Here is a 19632-nt window from a genome sequence, read left to right as displayed (position 1 = left end):
AAAATATTGTCCCATAGGTCCCTTTTAAATCTTTCCCCTCTCACCTTAAACCTATGCCTTCTAGTTTTGGATTCCCCTACCCAGGGGAAAAAGCCTTAGTTCTTCACCCAATCCATGCTCCTTATGATTTTATAAATGGTCGCATCTCAGCCTCCTATGCTCCAGGGAAAATAGTCCCAGCCTATTCAGCCTCTCCCTATAACTCAAACCCTTCAATCCTGGCAACCTCCTTGTAAATCTTTTCTGAACCGTTTCAAGTTTCACAAGATCCTTCCTCCCACAGGGAGAGCAGAATTGCACACAGTATTCCAAAAGTGGCCCAACCAATGTCCCATACAGTCACAACATGACCTCCCAACTCCTATTCTCAATGCACTGACCAATAAAGGCAAGTACACCATCTTCATTACCCTGTGTGCCTGTGACTCCACTTTCAACCCGCACTCTCAGGTCTCTCTGCTCAGCAACCCTACCATGAACTGTATAAGCCCTCTCCTGATTTGCATTACCAAAATGCAACACCTTGCATTTATCTAAATTAAACTCCAACTGCTACTCCTCGATCCATCAACACATCAGATCAATGTTCTGTTGTACTCCGAGATCATCTACTTTACCACCCAACACCACCACCAATTGATCAATTAAAATCACATCTGGAACACAGCACCTTACACTTGCATTTGAATAAGATTGCCTAGACACTTGATTTGTTTTGAGGGGGCTTTGTCCAGCCCATAACAGTGCCGACCTCATGTGAAGATCATGCTTGTGTGGATATAACAATTTTAAGAGTTCAAACTGGTACACTTAATGACATGACAACTTAGTTCTAACAGAAATATCATAAAATAAACTCCACCATACAGCAATTAGCAAATTAGTAGCTACTTCCCCCAAGGGCAGAGGCTCGCAAACAGTCCTGATCTCTGTTTCCTGCCACTGGAAGGACAGTCCTATCCTAACTGTTACTTTATGTTTGCAACTTTGCAAACAAGTTTATCTTTCAACACCTATGCTTTTTCCTTCCACGTTTCACTTCACCTTGTTAGTATTCTTTATTTGAACATTTTTTATTGAATTTTAGGTGAAACGTCAGTGTTAAAAAGTGGCTTAGTTCTCATGCATTCTTGTTGTGCTTGCCAACCCATTGCACTCTCCCTATTCTAATCCTTGTAATGCCCAGAGGGCACAAAGACAGTGATCCTATCTTTTAAAAACTACATTATCTGATAATAATTCCTTTTCTTTAAAGTGAACACACTGCTGGACTTGATGTGATTGTCACTGATCACACAGTGTCAGCAACAACGTACGGAGGGTTCTGATCAACAGTGTTCAGAGGACAAAGGCTTAAATCATCCCCATGAAATGTCACAGTCCTTGCATTGGTAGACATTCCAGCCAAGCCTACATAATGGGATGGTGGGCAGGTGTCTACGTCAGCCAGCTCGGAGCAGAAGAGACCTTCAAAACCCATCATTGCTTGACTTGGTGCTAACCATTGCGTAAACATCAAATTCCACCTTGTCAGCTAAATTGGAAGCCAGTCACATGACTCGTTTGTTGACTGCTGTAATCACCTTTAATTAGACAGTGTTTGGCTTCTTTTGTGAGCCTACTTGTAACACCAGGTGAGTAGGCAGCTCTAGGCTTAGCAAGTCCTTGCTTCAGACTTTAACATTTATCATAAGTTAGATTTCTGGAAAGAATCCTGTATTTCACCTGCAAAGTGAATCACGTCCCAGGGTACAACTACTGTACCTTCATATGCACATTGAATGTACCAGATCTCCCGTGAAAGGAATTTCCGTACACAGCCAATGGAAAGAATCTCCAGTGGACTTTTACTTACCACACTTAATAATTCATCTGACTACTTCTGATATCTTTGATTTTCTTTCACTTGAAACTTCTCACTTTTCCTTTCTAATTCTTTACTTTCTTGTGTACATGTGAGAGAATGCATGTTGAAACCATTCCCCTGGGTTTTTCTGGATGCAGCAATAAATCCTCTCTTGTTTTAACCCTTAAAGGATTTGCTGTAGGTCATTTTAAATTAGATTTCACAAGCAGGGTTCAGGGAAGTACACTTGTGCCTTTCTTTAAAGGGGAAAGAAACATCAGAAGATAACATTTAAAACAATCCCTTATTTGGGCAAGATAGATGGAGTGTGGAAATAGTTGAATTCACCTTTTCCATCCTGTACACAACACCCTTCGCTCTGTCTCCTATTCTAACTCAGACTGTCTCCTATTGTAACTCCAACTATTCTAAACCATTCTTCCACAGAATCTCAAAGCTGTGTTCTCTTGTTCTATCATCTGCAGTTAGTTAGGAATTTTAAGACTAAAACCTACTTTTACTGCTTCTCATATCTTTAACCTCCACCCATGTGGAAAAGGCTGAAAAAAGGTGACAAATAATGGGGCAGATTGGCAACATGCCACCGAGTGCAAAACGAACATTATGGTTCAGCTACCACTATGAAAAATGCCCAATTTTCAGATCATTTGAAACCAATGCAAACAAAAGCTAAGGGCTTTCTATGATAAATGTGCAATCCATGATTTCAGCTTAGCATCAAATCGACAACCAATGATCTCTAATTTCTCTTTGCTGTATATGGCCTTTTTTTGCACTGTGTAGATCTTTAAAGATTTTTGTGTATTTGCACCTGCACATGTTTTAAAAGGGATTGTGTTCATGGTGCTGATACACCTTAAAGGGACCAATGCTTAAGTACTGCTGACTGATCTCCTACACGATACATTTGATTGGTTAGTGATCAGGCGCTTGTGCAACTTAAAGGGAACATTGGCAACGAGTTCAAAATCCCAGTCTTTCTTAATTAACTACAAATTAACGATTGATATGATTGCAATAATATAGTTTGAATGAATTCATATGGAATTCAAATCATTAAAAGAACAAGACTTACATTGCCAAAAAATAAATTTAAAAAAAGCTAAGATGAGACACACACGCTTCAAACAGTGCAATAGCACAGATGATTTCAAAGCTGTCATCTTACTTTGAGAAACAGATGATGGTCATTATGTTCTTGGCTCAACTCTGTTCTTAGGCCATCTGATATTTGATTAGAACCCTGGAATCATTCCCAGATATCCATTTTCTCTCCCATATTTTCCCCGGCTACTATCAATATTACAAAATTTCATTTACTCACAACTATGAACAATTAACCCTTAACCTACTCGCATGTCTGGTAGAATGGTAATCCATTTGTGGCAGCCACTTTTTACACTGAACTTCATTGCATGTCATCAATACATTAGTATTACAGGAATAACGTTACTCAAATGTTAATTCTAACCTACAAACCAGAATGCCAGAAGTTCAACTGAAATTTACCTATTTGTTTCCACTTACTCTGCTTTTCATTTCCACCTCTTACTTCTCTTTTGTTTATAATTCCAATTTTAACATTTTGTTTATTCCTGCTTACAGCACATTTTGAAAACCTTCCCTGCTTTCATGTATTCAAAACAGTGTTTTGATTGATTAAAAGATGACAGATACAACACAAAAGCAGCAATCGAACTATCATTAAAAGTGCAACATTCCTAACATTCTTGCCTACTCAAACCCACATATTTCTCATCCCACTCAGACATGACTATTCCAGCGCTTCCCTTTCCCAGACTTTTAGGATCAAAATGTTCCCACGTACATCATCTTCTTCCAAAGTTTCCTTCATCTTAAAAAAAAGGATCTTACTCACTTTTTAGTCCACACAGTTCAAAAAAACTGTAACAAGGACTACAACTCAGAAATACTACATGAGTTGAAAAGCTCCCAGAGGTGAACCAAGGTTGTGAGATACACTATGTAAAATCAAATTCTTTCTTTCTTGCAAGCATTTCTTCCATGGGGAGCATTATAACATGGGGCTGGAGCTAATGTTCCAAAACTGGGGGGCACTGCCCTCTCACAATTTGGTATGATGCCATTGGGTCATCTCTGATAATGCTAAAGGCGTAGAGGCATCAACATCAGAAGTCTTCTCATCATTTTGAAAGCCTTATCCCGTAATGATTTAAACTTTTGAACAATCCAATTATTTACAATTTTTCAATATGATGAGACAAAAAGAGCAGGATTCTACCTCCTCATCCGGCAGCTGATGGAACTATTTCATAAAATTCCTTAGTCTATCCCGCGAATAATTCAACTCTCCTAACAAAACTCAGTGCAGTCGCAAAGAGGAACCAATGATACACTGAGTGGGATATTCGTGCCATTCTTTCATGGTACTTGTCCCTTTGAACAGCACAACACTGGATGAACTATATTTGGATTGAATAGACTTGAGCAGGGAAGAGCTAGGTAAGACAAGACTGTATCTATTTTACAATCAGTGACTACTAATAGAATTGCACATGTAGGTAGATGATCAGCTAAGGAATACTTAGTTGTAATGTTGTTTATGAACTTGTAACTCTACCCTTTGGGAGAAGAGATGACCGCTTTATAATTCCAACTTCTGCACTACATCAAGATGGTCTGTGTTAACGCATTAAAACTTATTTTGCACCAAAAACATCTTTCTTTACTTAATTATAAAAATAGTAGACAATAATGGTATATTTTCTGATATTTGTGATTTCTAGCCCATAAAATCTCCAGTTTACACAGTGTACTAATTCAAAACTAAACTCCAGTAGGTGTAATGAATGGCGAATACTTTTCTTGACATAGGTCATAGGGTGAGGCGAGCATCGAAGTCCCTATTTTTGATGCATTTATTTTGAATATTGCATACATTTAGGATTGGAAATGGTTCAATTTATTAAAAAAAGTATGTTGATTTTTCTCTGTAGAATAGGAGAGTGATTGAATCAATGTGTGATTTATTGAGTACATACTCATCAAGCTTGCCCTTTTTTAATGTTGCTACATTTTAAAATATTTTTCTGTGTTGATTTTGTTTAGCAGCGCTCAACATTTTTTCAAAATAAGTTCATCAATTTTCCAATTTCTTGCCAAATTTCCCATAGTAAGTATGTTTTAAGAACCAGTAAAGCAAGTGTTTTATTCTGAGGAAGGGTCACCGGACCCAAAACGTTAACTCTGTTGTTTTCCTTCACAGATGCTGCCAGACCTGCCGAGCTTTTCCTGCAACTTTGTTTTTGTAAGCGTTTTATTACGTTCAGTTATAATATTTGAACAACTTGTTTCTAAGCAAATTGAAAAGCAAGATAAAGGGTACACTGTTTTAGGTTAACAGGAGCTGCCCACTAACTAATACACAATGCTACTGCTAAGGTGAGGTGAATCCACTTTGAAGTCATATTGTTCAGCTGCTGTGATCTGTCATATTGCTGAGCTCACTTTCAAGTTATGTCTTCATAGGCTCAACCCGAAGTCAGCTTAAGGACATTCAGACTGACAGTGTTACCCTCTACAATGTTTAACAGTGACAAACATCTGAGTGCACCTCCTAGGGCACTGGGACTCAGAACAACTGATGCACCTGGACACCAGAAGTGGTTGTGGCCTCAGAGCTTGTTAGTGCTATTTCACATAATGTCTTGACTATCTGAACAGTGCTCCAGATGCTCTGAAGTCAATAAAACGTGAACAGGGACTAGAATCATCATAGATGATTACTGGGCATATTATCATGAAGTTGTCAGGTCATTGCAAATATTCAGTTGGTTTAAGGTTATCTGGCCTATGTGTGTTCCCAGTGTCACATCAACTTAGGTAACTCTATTCTCAATCCACCTAGCAATCCATTCAGTTGCATCAAGCTGCTGCAAAAGCCTATAAAAAAAGGTTTAAAAATCTCATAACCTCCGGTTAAATATCCAGAAGAAAACCTGCTACTGATTACTGTAAATCCAGGTATCATGACAGCAGGTGCAGGCACATGAGAACAGCATTATTTCCAAGTCAGATCCCATCCTGACTGACATCTATACATCGCTGGGTCAAAATCCTAATTAGCAGCATTCTGTGAGTTGCTTTCTCATATAACCTGTAGTTAGCTCTCCTCTAGATGTATTTTTCCCAAAATTCATTCTATCACAAGTCCTCTTTGGGTACGAGGTCTCAGAAACTAGCAAACTGTAGGCCATGTCCTGACTTTTATGGTTACTAGTCAACTCCCTGTAAAAAGAAATACTGAGTAAAGAAGAATAAAGTTGTCACCAAAATTACCAGATATTGAATTAAAATGATATTGTATGCAAATATAATCATTATACACGGTCAGTTAAATATTTTGAATATCTAATGGATGCTTGGGCATTATCCTACCTCCATTGACTGGTTTCAGTTTAATTATTTGCAATTAGATTGAACATTGTGGTGTTCATTTCATATGTTGCAGATGGAAAATTTCACATTAGCGAAATGATGATTGAATAAGTGATTCCAGATGGTTGTAGAAAACATGAAACCTGCATGGTTCCAATTTGCTTTAAATTATACTCCATTTGTGTCATTCATCAGGACTTAAATTGGAATTTGTGGGAAAGGCCTAAGATTTTATTATTGAACCCAGTTGATGTGACAGTATTTCAATAACAGTTTTCATATGGCAGCAAACAGATGATAAGATTTCATTTTTAAATGAAGCTGCACTTTTTCATCAGTAAACTCACCCAATTTATCCTGCTCAGAATAGCAAAGTGTGTAAATTTTAATGGAAGTTTCAGGACTATAGTCACAATGTTCAAGAACAAATGGCAAAACGTTGAAGAAAATTGCAAGGTCTTGATGTGGAAACAATAAACTTGGATTTTAAAAAGTCTGTACATTAGAGGAAGAAAAGCTTTGAATTCTGTGTTTGTAACTTATAGGAAAGAAAGGGTGGAATCGCTACAGTGTGAAAGCAGACCATTCAGCCCATACTGACCCTCCAGCAGCATCCACCCAGACCCATCCCCCTAACATATCCCCACAACCATGCATTTCCCATGGCCAATCTACCTCACCTGCACATCTTTGGACTGAGAGGGGAAGATGGAGCACTCAGAGAAAACCCACAGAAACACTAGAAGAATGTGCAAACTCTACAAAGACAGTCACCCGAGGCTGGAATCGAACCCAGGCTCCTGGATAACACATTGCTGCTTAAAAGACTTGAAACATCTTAGGACAGACTTCTACCTCCCAGTGGCAAATCAATTGTATGAATCCCGTCACAAAACATTGATTTTCTGAAAAATAGAACAATTTTCCTCTGCGTTCCTGACCCCTTACTGTTTTAAGAAAGACCTTAGATTCAAAACACATATGCACCTCTTCTGAGGTCAGTTCCCCAATGTAAAGACAAGTACCTTCACTTCTGTACATCACTTCCATGTGCTAGTGAGGGTTTTGAAATCCCCAAAAACATTGGAGATGTTGTGACCAATGGAGGAAACCTGCTGAGTAAATGGGAACATTCTGAGAGCTAAGTTGTCAAATGTTCAAACATTATTGTTGGATGCTACATTGTAATGTAGTTACATTTTTAATGCAGTGATTTCTCTTTGAGATCTGTCTATTAAAGCTAAATTGACCCTTACGTTGAACAGCATGGTGGTAATTGTTGCCAGGCATTACAGTACCTTTTTAATTGTCAATGTAATGAAATCTCCTGCTAGCCTCTGCTGTCATATTTGATGCTGCTATTTGAATCTTCTGTCTGCTCTGACTATTAAAAAAAACTCCAGCTTTGGAAAGTCACAAAGCGTACTTCTTCATCTCTCTATTGATTGGCATGCTTTGAAATGGAAATGGGACATTTTTCTGTTCTTTCAGCTCCATGCCATGTAGCTGCAGTCTTTAATTCTTACAACTGCAGCTGTTGTTAATGCTTGGCTTGATTTCAAAAGTTAACAGTGGCTTCAACCCAGCAGATGGTCTTTTTGATCCAAGAACTTTGAAGGAGCTGTATTAACAGAATATGATGCGGAGGTGCCAGTGTTAGACTGGGGTGGACAACATCAAAAATCACACGACACCAGGTTAGAGTCCGACAGGTTTATTTGAAAACACAAGCTTTCTTCACCCTGAAGAAGGAGCGAGACTCTGAAAGCTTGTGTCTTCAAATAAACCTGTTGGACTATAACCTGGTGTTGTGTGATTTTTGACCTTAACAGAATATGCCTTTAATGTATTATTGTGCTGGTTTATAAATCTAATAGACTACCAGGAGCAGCAGAATTGTACTCAATCACAGGACTGTAGCCTCAGAGCCTGGCATATCCCTCATTTTACCAATACCATCAAATGATGGGTCAACCCTTCTTCAATAAATAGTGTAGGACACTGTGGCAGAAGTGGTACCAGACATATCTATCAAATAAGGTGTCAGGCTGGCAAAACTGTAATCCATGCTAATGTTCTAGGGACTTGGGTTTGAATCCCACTGTGGCAGTGAAATTTGAATTCAATTTTTAAAAACACGGGACATAAAGAGGGTCTAATGATAACCATGTAAGATCCTTTAGGGAAAGGAACTGCTGTCCTCACATAGTTGGGCACACATGTAACTGTACACCCACAGCAATGTGGTCAACTTGTAACTGCCCTTTAGGCAGTTAGGGACAGACAAAAGATGTTGATCTAACCAGTGCCATCCACACCGAATAAATAAATAAAAGAAAAAAATGATGGGGAGCTGCAGATGTCAAGTGCAAAGTCCAAGGCAAAAGCATTTGTAGTCATCTCCAACCAAAAATACAGAGTAGAGGGTCCATCTAAGCTTCCATTAGAGGTCCTCAGTATAACAGTTGCTGCTCTTCTGTCAATTTATAGAGTCATACAGCACAGAAACAGACACTTTGGTCCAACCAGTCCATGCCAACCATAATCCCAAACTAAACTAATCCCACCAGCCTGCTCCTGGCCCTTATCCTTCCAAGCATTTCTTATTCATTAACTTATCCAAATGTCTTTTAAACATTGTAACTGTACCCATGCCCACCACTTCCTCTGGAAGTTCATTCCACACACAAACCATTGTCTGTGTTAAAAAATTGACCCTCGTGTCTTTTTTAAAATCTTTCTCCTCACACCTTAAAAATACGCCCCCTAGATTTAATATCTCCCACCCTAGGGAAAAGACACCTACCATTCACGATTTTATAAATCCCTGTAAGGACCCCTCTCAACCTTCAACACTCCAGTGAAAATAATCCCAGCCTATCCAGTTTCTCCCTATAACTCCAGGCAACATCCTAACAAATTTGACTTCCTGAGATACCAAGAAACAGTTGAGGCCACTAATGTAACTTGTGCCTCCAGCAGGATATTTTGCCATAACGTAAGAAACTGGTGAGGAGGGGGGGTGCTATATTGAAGAATCCAACAAATAGTAATTACTGCAAACTATTATATGCAGACATTGCATTCACAGGCACAGCAGTGTCTGGGCTAACATTAAGCTGTTAAATTACAGAGCAGCATGCTTCAAATTACGTAGTAGATCCTGGGGTAAGATGGAGTCTGACACCTTTTTACCTCCAGGTCACATGCTATGATATAGTGATGATATCACAAACGTGTTTCTTCAAAATATGCCAATGGTATACCTTCAGTGGCAGTAATGGTCATGCAAACTTGAGCACCAGAGTTAACCACATCCTTAGCCAAGCTGGTCCCATGCAACAAACACATTAGCATCAAACCAACAATGTGGAAAATTCATGTGCATGTGCTGTCAAATTCATCCAAGCCAATTATTGTGTGATCACTCAGCTCTCAATCATCAGAAACGTGATGGAAGATGCCAGCAATAGTGTTATTGAGCAACACTTGTGCAGCTATAACCCATTCCTTGATGCCCGGTTTGAATTCTGCCATTACAGCCTTGGTACAAGCATGAACAAAAGGAGCTCGACACAAGCATTGAGATTAGAGTGTCTACTCACAATGCTAAGACAGCATTTGACCGAGTATGGTATCAAGCAGCCCTTATAGAGTCAAAGGGAATGAGAAGAAAAGTCTCACCTCGTTGGAGTCACACTTAGCTCAAGGGAAAATGGTTGCAGCTTTTTGAGGCCAATCATATCAGACCTAGGACATCACTGCCAGAGTTTCTCAGTAATGACCTGGGCCTAACCCACCTTGGCAGCTTCATTAATGACTACTCTCCATCATACGAGCTGAAATAGGGTTTTTGGGTAATTGCACAAAGTTCAGCATTCACAACTTCTTAGAAACAGATTGATTTGATCTCAGGGTTTGTCCTTATGGTTACCATCATTACCTAAGTGTTCAAATGCATTCGAGTACCTTCCTCAGAAGATAAAGAGCTCTTATACTACAACAGTGTTGAGATTAAGATAGTTGTGTCTCATCTGTGCTCTATGCTCTAATTTTTACATTGATTTAAAGTCCTGACATCTGTAAACTCTTTTAAAAAAAGACTGAAAATGTGTCTGATTGTTTTGTTTGAAAGTCTATATGCTAAGCATTCGAGAAAAAAAATTGAACAGACACCTTTGTAAGGTTTTGTTGCATCCAATTCAGAAGGATTTGTTCACGATGGAACACATGATCATCATACATGGTAGGGCAGACCTGAGGAGCCAAATGACTACCCGTCCTTCTATTTCTTATGTTCTTATAAATAAATCTACATGCCTCTGAATTACCGTTTTAATCAAGAAACACTGAAACTCAGTGAGGCATCAAAATATTTCCATCCTTATTTTACTCATACTTGCATGATAACTGCACAGAATGAGAGATGAAATGTTACCTATATCTATTCAGCTTGAAATGAAATAATGACCAGAATCCATAAAGGATCGGTATATCAACAGCTGTCTTTGAACAAAAAAAGAGAGAGGGCACACAATGGACTAATAACAGCAAGGATACTAGAAGTTCTTTTCACTCTTTCTCTCCCTCAGTATTAATCTCAGAACCAACACCAATAAGAAAGTAGCTTGTGGGAAACAAAGTCATGTTTCACTGAGGACTCAGTCACTCCTGTTAAAATTCCCCACGTTTATAACTCATCACCTGTATTTGTCTGTCTGTTTAATGTCACATTTTATTATTTCTTTGGGTAGTAGGTAATAAAAGTCCTCTCTCTTTCACGTAAAATAAAAAACCCCTGGAATTGGCTGTTCTTCATTTTTGTTCCGATCAACTGGGTTTAATTGATGTGTGACAGCCACTTGCTAGAAAATGTTTTAGAAATTGTTGTCACTGATTAAGCGGGTTTGCAAAAATGAGGGCAGCCCCTCCTCTCCTGACTGTCACAATCAGACCTCTTGCATATTGTAGGCAACTCTAATGACAAGGGGCCAGACTTTCCCTTTTGAGTTGGAAAACTCAATTCCACTCTCCTGTGAAAACCCACTGAACATGACATTTCCCCTGTGGAGTGGAGGCCTATGCCTCTTGAATCAGCACTGAGGTGAGAAGAGAGACAGGTAGCTACCAAGGCCAGTGGCTAAGAATGCTTCCTTTCACTGGGACGTTGGCCCAAGTAAATTTGTGACCGTTAGGCCTACTGGCTGTCACCCCACACTCTCTCACACCTCCATATAGTTCCCAAGCCCTCCTCAGAACTCCCTTATCCTCTTCATCCCCCTTACATCTTCAATATCCACTTACTCAATAGCCACTATGGACAGAACTCATAAGCCCTACAACATTGGAAAGACTTTGAAATGCTCAATCACCATAAGACAATGAAAGAAATATTTTAAGCATTACAATGTCGGGGATAGAGAAACAAATGTAATTGCTTAATGTGCAACCATCACATGAAGAGTCAAAGAGGTCATTCTTTGTTGAATTTATTAAAATTAAAAATCTTGCTCTTTTTCTAATTTTTCAATTTATCTCCTTCAATGTTACCCTTAACCACATCTCTGTTTACCAAAGGAAAAATAAAATTAACTTACAGCTCTCATTGATCAGCATCTTCACCTCAAGAAGTGTCACAAATGTCTATCTATCTGGTGTGAGACAGATAAGTGCAAATATATTTAGAGTAAAAGAGTGAAGCTCCTGGGTGATGGTTTCACAGCTCTCTTTTGCCTGAGTGAATGAGCCTCGACACAAAGAGAAAAATCTCTATCAGCCTCCCGCTGTCCATTCCAATCAAGTGAAATATACATTTGCGTGTGTGCTTGTGTGTGCAATAGTTTCCCATTTAAACCAGTATGAGAAAAGCATATTGAAACAAAAAGGGATAAAAGGAAATTATTAATGAAAATTTTAAAATAGGGAAAAGAGGATATTCAGTCAGAATAAGTTTCACTCAATTGTCAAAAGGAAATCATAGATCCCTACAGTGTGGAAACAGGCCCTTTGGCCTAACAAGTCCACACCGAACCTCAGAGCATCCTACCCAGACCCATTCCCCTATAACCCACCTAATCTACACATCCCTGAACACTATGGGCAATTTAGCATGGCCAATCTACCTAACATGCACATCTTTGGACTGTCGGAGGAAACCAGAGCAAACCCACGCAGACACGGGGAGAATGTGCAAATGCCACACAGACAGTCGCCCGAGGCTGGAATTGAATCTGGGTACTTGGTGCTGTGAGGCAGCAGTGCTAACCACTGAGCCACCATGCCGCCCCAAATCAAATAAAATTAATGAGACTAGACTCCAGGTTTTTCAGGGAATGCCACAGATTCGAATAATTGTTTATGCTGAGTTAACCCATGACAGCTCCCCTACCTGACACCCTGCTCCAGATGAAATAACTGCCCTAGGCTTCTGTCACTATTTATTCTACATTGACTCCTGCTGTTAATAATGACAATGACTGGAACCAACTCAGCAGTGTTGTTCCTTGACTCATTGACTTTGGCCCTTTGCCAAAGAAGGTCCACTCAGTTTGAAGATCCAGAAAGTGATTACTGCCTGTGCAGCCTTAAGTTACAGAGAAATGTAATTTGTTCTGGAAGGGAGGAAAGAATTCCAATATTCAATGGGAAAAGTTACAATAATAGATTATATTCTACACAGCTAGAAACTTCAATGACTGACTTCTCACAACTGAGAGTAAATTAATCAGAAACAATATCAAGCAGTATTATGGATTATCTCCATATCTCTTTCTCTAATCCCACTTACTGCTGGAAGATTTCTCTTTAAAGGAAATACATTATACACTGATTCACTAATTCCTTAGTTCAAAGAATAGAAGCGTGTATTCTCAGAGTACTTGCAGCTTTCAGTGTAGTATTTTAAAATCAAGGTGGCTGGTTAAGCTACTTGTCAAACATCTCCTGCCCTTTCTAGAGTAACACTTCATTGTGTAATGATGTTTTTAGGTGCTTGTCTTAATTAATGTGCATTCTCACCTTTTTTTCTTCTTTTTAGGTATGACAGCTGTTTGTTCAGTGACAGGGTGTTTTGCAGAGGTCTGAGAAAGATTTCCAAACTTCTTGGCTCATTTTATGCTTCGTTTATGTATTCCAACTGCGGTTTGGTCAAGAGAACAAGTGTGCAGACTCTGGGATAATCCCACGTTGCCAGAAAGTCTCTGCTGTCTCACTGAAGTGGTCATCGCTATTTTGATGAAACTAACCAGTGAGAATTCACAGGAGGTTTAGTTATGGGAGGATCACAGCTGAGTTTTATCCAAGTACGTCTTCTCCCACACTTTTTCCTAGGATTTCCTGAGGGAACTATGTAGTAGTAGGCCCTTGAAGTCTATCTGCAGCTGGTTCCTGCACAGTTGAGCTTCTCTTCAGGAATTTTCCCCACTTCTGGGATCAGATTGCAGCGCTAGCTTTGTGGTTTAACGTTGCATTGTCTCTGGAATTCATTTCAGGCTCATTCTGCTGTTGGCCTCCAGTTCTATAAACCAGGTCACCACTGCTACCATACAATAAAATGACATCTACACCTTTGTGTGTGGACATTAACAGACATTATTGAACTTAACTATTCACAAACAAGGTGAGAAATAACATCCTGCTGGAATATTACACACTCAGACTCCAACTGCATGTGATCTGATGTCATTAATACATCATTCATTTGCACATGCTCAGTAGCTGCTGTGAGGTACAATTAACCCTTTACTCTGCAGTGCATTTTTCAAGACAAAATCAGATAATAATTCCAAGCTTGTGTTCAAACACCTCCCTATTCTCTAACCTCAATTAGCCAAAATAGTGTTCCAATAGCTATGCATTTCTCTAACTGTTACTTCTTGTGCATCTCAATTTTGTTCAGCTTGCCATTCAGCTGGCTATTCCCTAAACTTTTACATTCTCTACAGTCCCCCACCCTCTCCCCAACAGCAAGTCACTCAGATTCTCTTTTGTTGTCCTTATAGGCTTTTTCTTTAACCGCTTGACCGAAGCTATTCATCCCCTCCTAATATCTGTTGGTTTTCATAATCAAATCCAGGGGTGGTACAGTGGTTAGCACTGCTGCCTCACAGTGCCAGGAACCCAGGTTCAATTCCACCCTTGGGCAACTGTCTGTGTAGAGTTTGCATATTCTCTGGGTGCCCCAGTTTCCTCCCAGTCCAAAGATGTGCAGGCTAGGTGGATTGGCTGTGCTAAATTGCCCAGTGTTCAGGGATGTGTAGATTAGGTGGGTTATAGGGGGATGGGTGGGATGCTTTGAGAGTCAGTGTGTACTTGTTGGGCCAAAAGTTTCCACACTGTAGGGATGCTATGATTTTCTAATGTGTCTTGAAATTAAGTTCTAACTGAAAACATTCCTCTGAAGTACCTTGGGCTATTGATTATTGTTAAATTTGCAGCATCAATGCAGATTGTGTTATTATTGTGGTGCGTTTTATTTGCTGAACAATCAACCAAAACACATCAGATAAAGTGTAGAAACTACATTTTACACTTTGGTTACTGGCAAAGAATGCTGAATACTGATTGAGTACACACTGAACCTGTTCACTTCAGATGTCATCCAACTAAAACAACAGGACTTTGTCATCCTAGAAGCATTAACTAAAAATAAAACCAAGGACTCAAAGCTGACATTAGTAGCTGACAGTTAAATATTGTGATTTTTAAAAAACTGAAATAAGCTTTAACTTTCAGCTAATAATATGAACTTGAATTTTGAAATGCTGCATTTCAAATTCTCCCTGATTCCATCCTCATCTCCCTAAACAGAATCAACTTCACTGACAAAAGCACAGTTAACTTTTCTCGAGCCAGCTGAACTAACTTGGCTGACCTTTTCTTTTAATATCAGCTTTTAACTAATGCAACATATGTGCACACATAATATACCAAGGACTCGATGAGAACCAACACACATTTGGCCATAGATTCCCCAAGCTGTGGTAGGCTTCTCTTCCAGGTGTTCCAAGTTCACACTGTGTTCCTCACACCATCACTGTGATAACACGCATGCATGAATACTAAACAGTTATAATGAGCTGGAATAACTAGGAAGATGAATTACACACTTACTAGACTATCAGCAGTTGGGTTCTTTAAGATCAGGACAAGCTTAATACAATACAGTACATCAGAGCACAGGAACAGGCCCTTCAGCCCCTCCCAAGCCTGTGTCGATTCTTAATCCTTAATTAGACCAGCTACTTATTGTGGTATGGTCTCTACCCTCTATTCACCTCCCCATCAAGATATGCCTTAGACATTGCTAATGTGCCTGTTTCCACCACCTCCATTGGCAGTGCGTTGCAAGCACCCACCACCCTCTGTGTAAAAAATTATCCCAGCATTTCTCCCCTAAACTTTCCCCCTCTACCTTAAACCTGTGCCCTCTTGTAGTTGACCTTTCCATCCTGGGAAAAGCCCCTGACTACTGACTCTATCTATGCCTCTCATAATGTTGTAGACCACTACCAGGTCGCCCTTCAGCCTCTGTCTTTCGTAGTGAAAATAATCCAAGTTTATCTAACCTCTCCTCATAACCAAAACTCTCCAGACCACGCAACATCCTGATAAACCTTCTCTGAACTCTTTCCAAAGCATCCATGTTCTTTAGGTAGTGTGGCAATCAGAATTGCAAGTTAAATCAGCATAGATTTCTTAACTCTGAAATGTCAAATGGATTGAAATATCCAAGTAACTCTTTTCAATAAAGTAGCATTTCTAAAGTAAGGGAGAAAATTGATGTAATTTCTATATTTATCCACTCAGACGGTCTAGTTAGATAATCATCTTTATCTGTTAGTTAAGTGAGGGTGTGTTACTTTTCTGATTCAATATCTGACAAATACTTAGTCAGCAGAATTTAATGACCATATTTTGTACCTCTGTTTCCAGTTTCTACACATTTCATATTCTGCTTTCTCATTACATCTAGTTCTCTGAGGCCATTGTGTCAGTTTCTCCAGCCTGTCCCCACACCAACCCTTTGTCAGTATGTTAAAATTCAGATACTAATGACCTTTGCTTCAAGGTTAAGTGACTAATGACATGGACTATTATGATTCTGTAGTTATGGCCTCCAGCCCTGCATTGCTGCGCTTTAGCATCTTGCCAGGAACATAAAGACATATGGGGGTTGGGGTTACTGGTGTGAAGGAAGTAACAGGAAGACAGCCAGGTTACAAAAAAGTTGCACTAATTAAAAAAAGTTGGGAATAGTCACAACATCAGGCAGTGCCTGTGGATAAAGAAATGGCCTGGATTGACCATTGGTCAGACAGTTGCAGTTGCTATGTGGATAGGGCTGTTTAGACCTCGGGTCTACGATTTCCTTCATAAACCACTCTTCTGCCTTTAAGGTATTCCTTAAAGAATGACCTCTTTTGCAAATGTTTGATTGCCCAAATGCCTCCTCCTTTAGCTGTATCAATTTAATTCTAATAAACACCCTTGTCAAGTTCCTCGGGACTTTGGTTGTAAATGCTAGTTATTGTTGCAACAGAAAGATCTGATTTCTTCTTCTCATCCATACCTTTGTGTTTAGAATGCAGTTGGATTTGAGGTGAATATCAGAGATGATTGCTGTGTTTTGAGGACTGTTGGGTGGATATCTCCCTTGGTGTTTAGAAAGACTGTTTCTATATCAGCCATGTTTTATTTCACTACTGCTTTGATGTTAATGGTAGCATACATGCCCTTCGCTGAGTTAGCTGCCTGGCCAAGGCAAACAAGGACTATGTACCACTACACCATTTTCTTGGAACTCTCCATTTATTCTGGATGCTGCTGGATTCTCATGTTCTGGACATAGAGATAACCTGAATCCTGACCCAACCACATCCTGCATCAGTTTTCCATGGGAACATAAGAACAGGAGAAGGCCATTCAGTCCATCAAATCAGCTCCACCATTCAATGCTACCATAGCTGATTGAATACTTTAACCTTTTACTCATCCCGTCCCCAAAACCTTATGCACCAGTGGTAATCAGAAATCTGTCAATCTCTACCTTTAACATACTCAAAGTCTGAGCTTCCACAGCCCTCCATGACAGAGAATTCCAAAGTTTCATAAGCCCTTCAGTAAAAAAAATGCCCTCATCTTGGGCTTAAGTGGTATCCACGTTATTTTCAAATAGTGTCCTCTGATTGTAGACTCTCCTACCAGGAGATATATCTTACCTGCACCTACCCTACCTATCCCTTTGAGCATTTTGTAAGGTTCAATAAGTTCACCTCTCATTCTTCAAAACCTTGGAGAATACAGGCCCAGTTTGGCCAATCTGTCTTCACATGATGTCCCTGTTTACCAGACCACTCTTACTCAGCTTGACATTCTCTGACATTGGATTACAAGCTGTGCTGTTGTGAGGTGTGAGCATTAGGTGTTTCAGTTTCTGTCCCGCTGGTTCCCCAGGATATATAAGGAATCCATGAGGTGAGCTGTGAGGAAAAAGATTTTCCCTTGGCCAAACTCCAAACATTTTTTAGATGGTTTTTGAATTGAAACCTCCTGTGAATAACAGCAGAAAGGAAACCAACTGTTGCAGAAACTGTGATGGCTTTTATTCGATTAATTGAGTTGACTGTGATTTTGAAATATTGCAGTGCATGGTTAAAGGTGATTGCTTGCATGTGATAAGCATGTGCTCAGATCGCCACCTTGTGGCAATGTTGTCAGTCCAGCTACAGCAACTAAATATCGGCCAAATTATACTCACAACGTAGAATATAAATATGAAAAAAAATTTGGACTAAGTGACTCATCTTTTCAAAGACAATCCTCCCCATCCCCTCCGAGTAATCGTGCTTTAGTGATTCTGGTGTGCTGCAAGTGCTATTACTTGCGCTCGTTCACTGGATTAGAGCACTGCTTGGCTGGATGATTGGTTTGCAATGTGGAATAACACCAACAACGTAGGTTCAATTCTCATACTGGCTGAGGTTACCATGATGGTCCTGCCTTCTCAATCTTACCTGAAGCATGGCGAAGGTCAGGTTAAACTCACTGCTAGTCTTCTCTCTCTGAGAGAACAGTTAGATTCTCCTGTGGGACTGTGGTGACTTTATCTTAGGATTCTTTCACTTTGCAGTACCTCTATAATTAACTGTCAAGACAGGAGCAGTGAGAAAATTCTACAGGGCATGTTTGGCATCCTCTCTTCTCTGAACAGGTGAAGTAGGAGAACCAGTAGGCCAATATGTCCCTAGAGCCTGCTCTGCCATTCAATAAGATAGTAGCTAATAGGATTTCAAATCCCACATTACCATCTACCCTGATAACCTTTAACTCCCCTGTCTAACAAGAATCAATCTAGCAATCCCAGAATCTCTTTTTCCAATGTGGCATACTTATTTTGGTGCGAGTTCAGTTTCTTAGGGTTTCTCTACATCTAATTCATCATATTGTAAAAAGAATACAAAGCCCCCGCGTCACTAGCATTGACTGTGATTTTGAAAGGTTTAGTGAAGTCAGAAGTGACTAACAGCACTACCATTCATTAGGATTGCCCTCAGCTCCTCAAAAAATATTTATCACCCTTTTGACTATGATACTATTGCCCATTTTTGGAATAAATCCATTTGAGGTTCAGCTATTGTGCTGCAGTTAGTCACAAATTTTGTTAAAAACACACATACTGCTAGAAATCTCATGATTTCTGGGTTAATTAAGAAACTTTCAAAGTTCTTGGCAACACTTAGGCTTGTTTTTCAATGCATCCCTCACTTTCATAAACTGTCTTTTTGCAAGTTTTTTTTAAATTTAAGTCAGTAAACTGTAACTGCTTAAATAAAGCTTCCAACAGTTTCACATGCTCTTTCAGGGGTTGCCATAATATGAATAATCAACAATCTACACAATTAGGCACATTCATAAGTCTGGGCAATTTTTAAATCTAAAAGGTTGTACCAATGTTGAGTCATCCAAAGTAACGGCAACAAAAGTCGATACCTCTTTAAGTTCTTCGTCAATGAAACTTTCCCTTTCAATAGATCAATCTTAGTAAGGAATGAGGCACTATCAGCCATATCAATCTTAGGGTATGAAGGTTTATGTTACAGATTACAATCATATTAATGCAATATAAAATCTCGTCAACCTGAGTCTAATCTAACCCTAATCTAGTCAGTTTAGGAACGAATACCACCAGTAAGCTCGACCTGGTTTGACTGGGTTCAATCAAGTGATTTTTGAAGTTAACTTAAAACAACCTGTTCAGAGATATTATGGAACACCTCTGGAGTAGGTAGGACTTGAACCCAGGCCTTCTGGTTCAGTGTAGACAAGTAATTTTATAATATATATTG

The sequence above is a fragment of the Rhincodon typus genome, chromosome 18, assembly GCF_021869965.1.
Source record: "Rhincodon typus isolate 14 chromosome 18, sRhiTyp1.1, whole genome shotgun sequence".
Classification (NCBI taxonomy): domain Eukaryota; kingdom Metazoa; phylum Chordata; class Chondrichthyes; order Orectolobiformes; family Rhincodontidae; genus Rhincodon; species Rhincodon typus.
Note: the sequence above shows the minus strand (reverse complement) of the source record.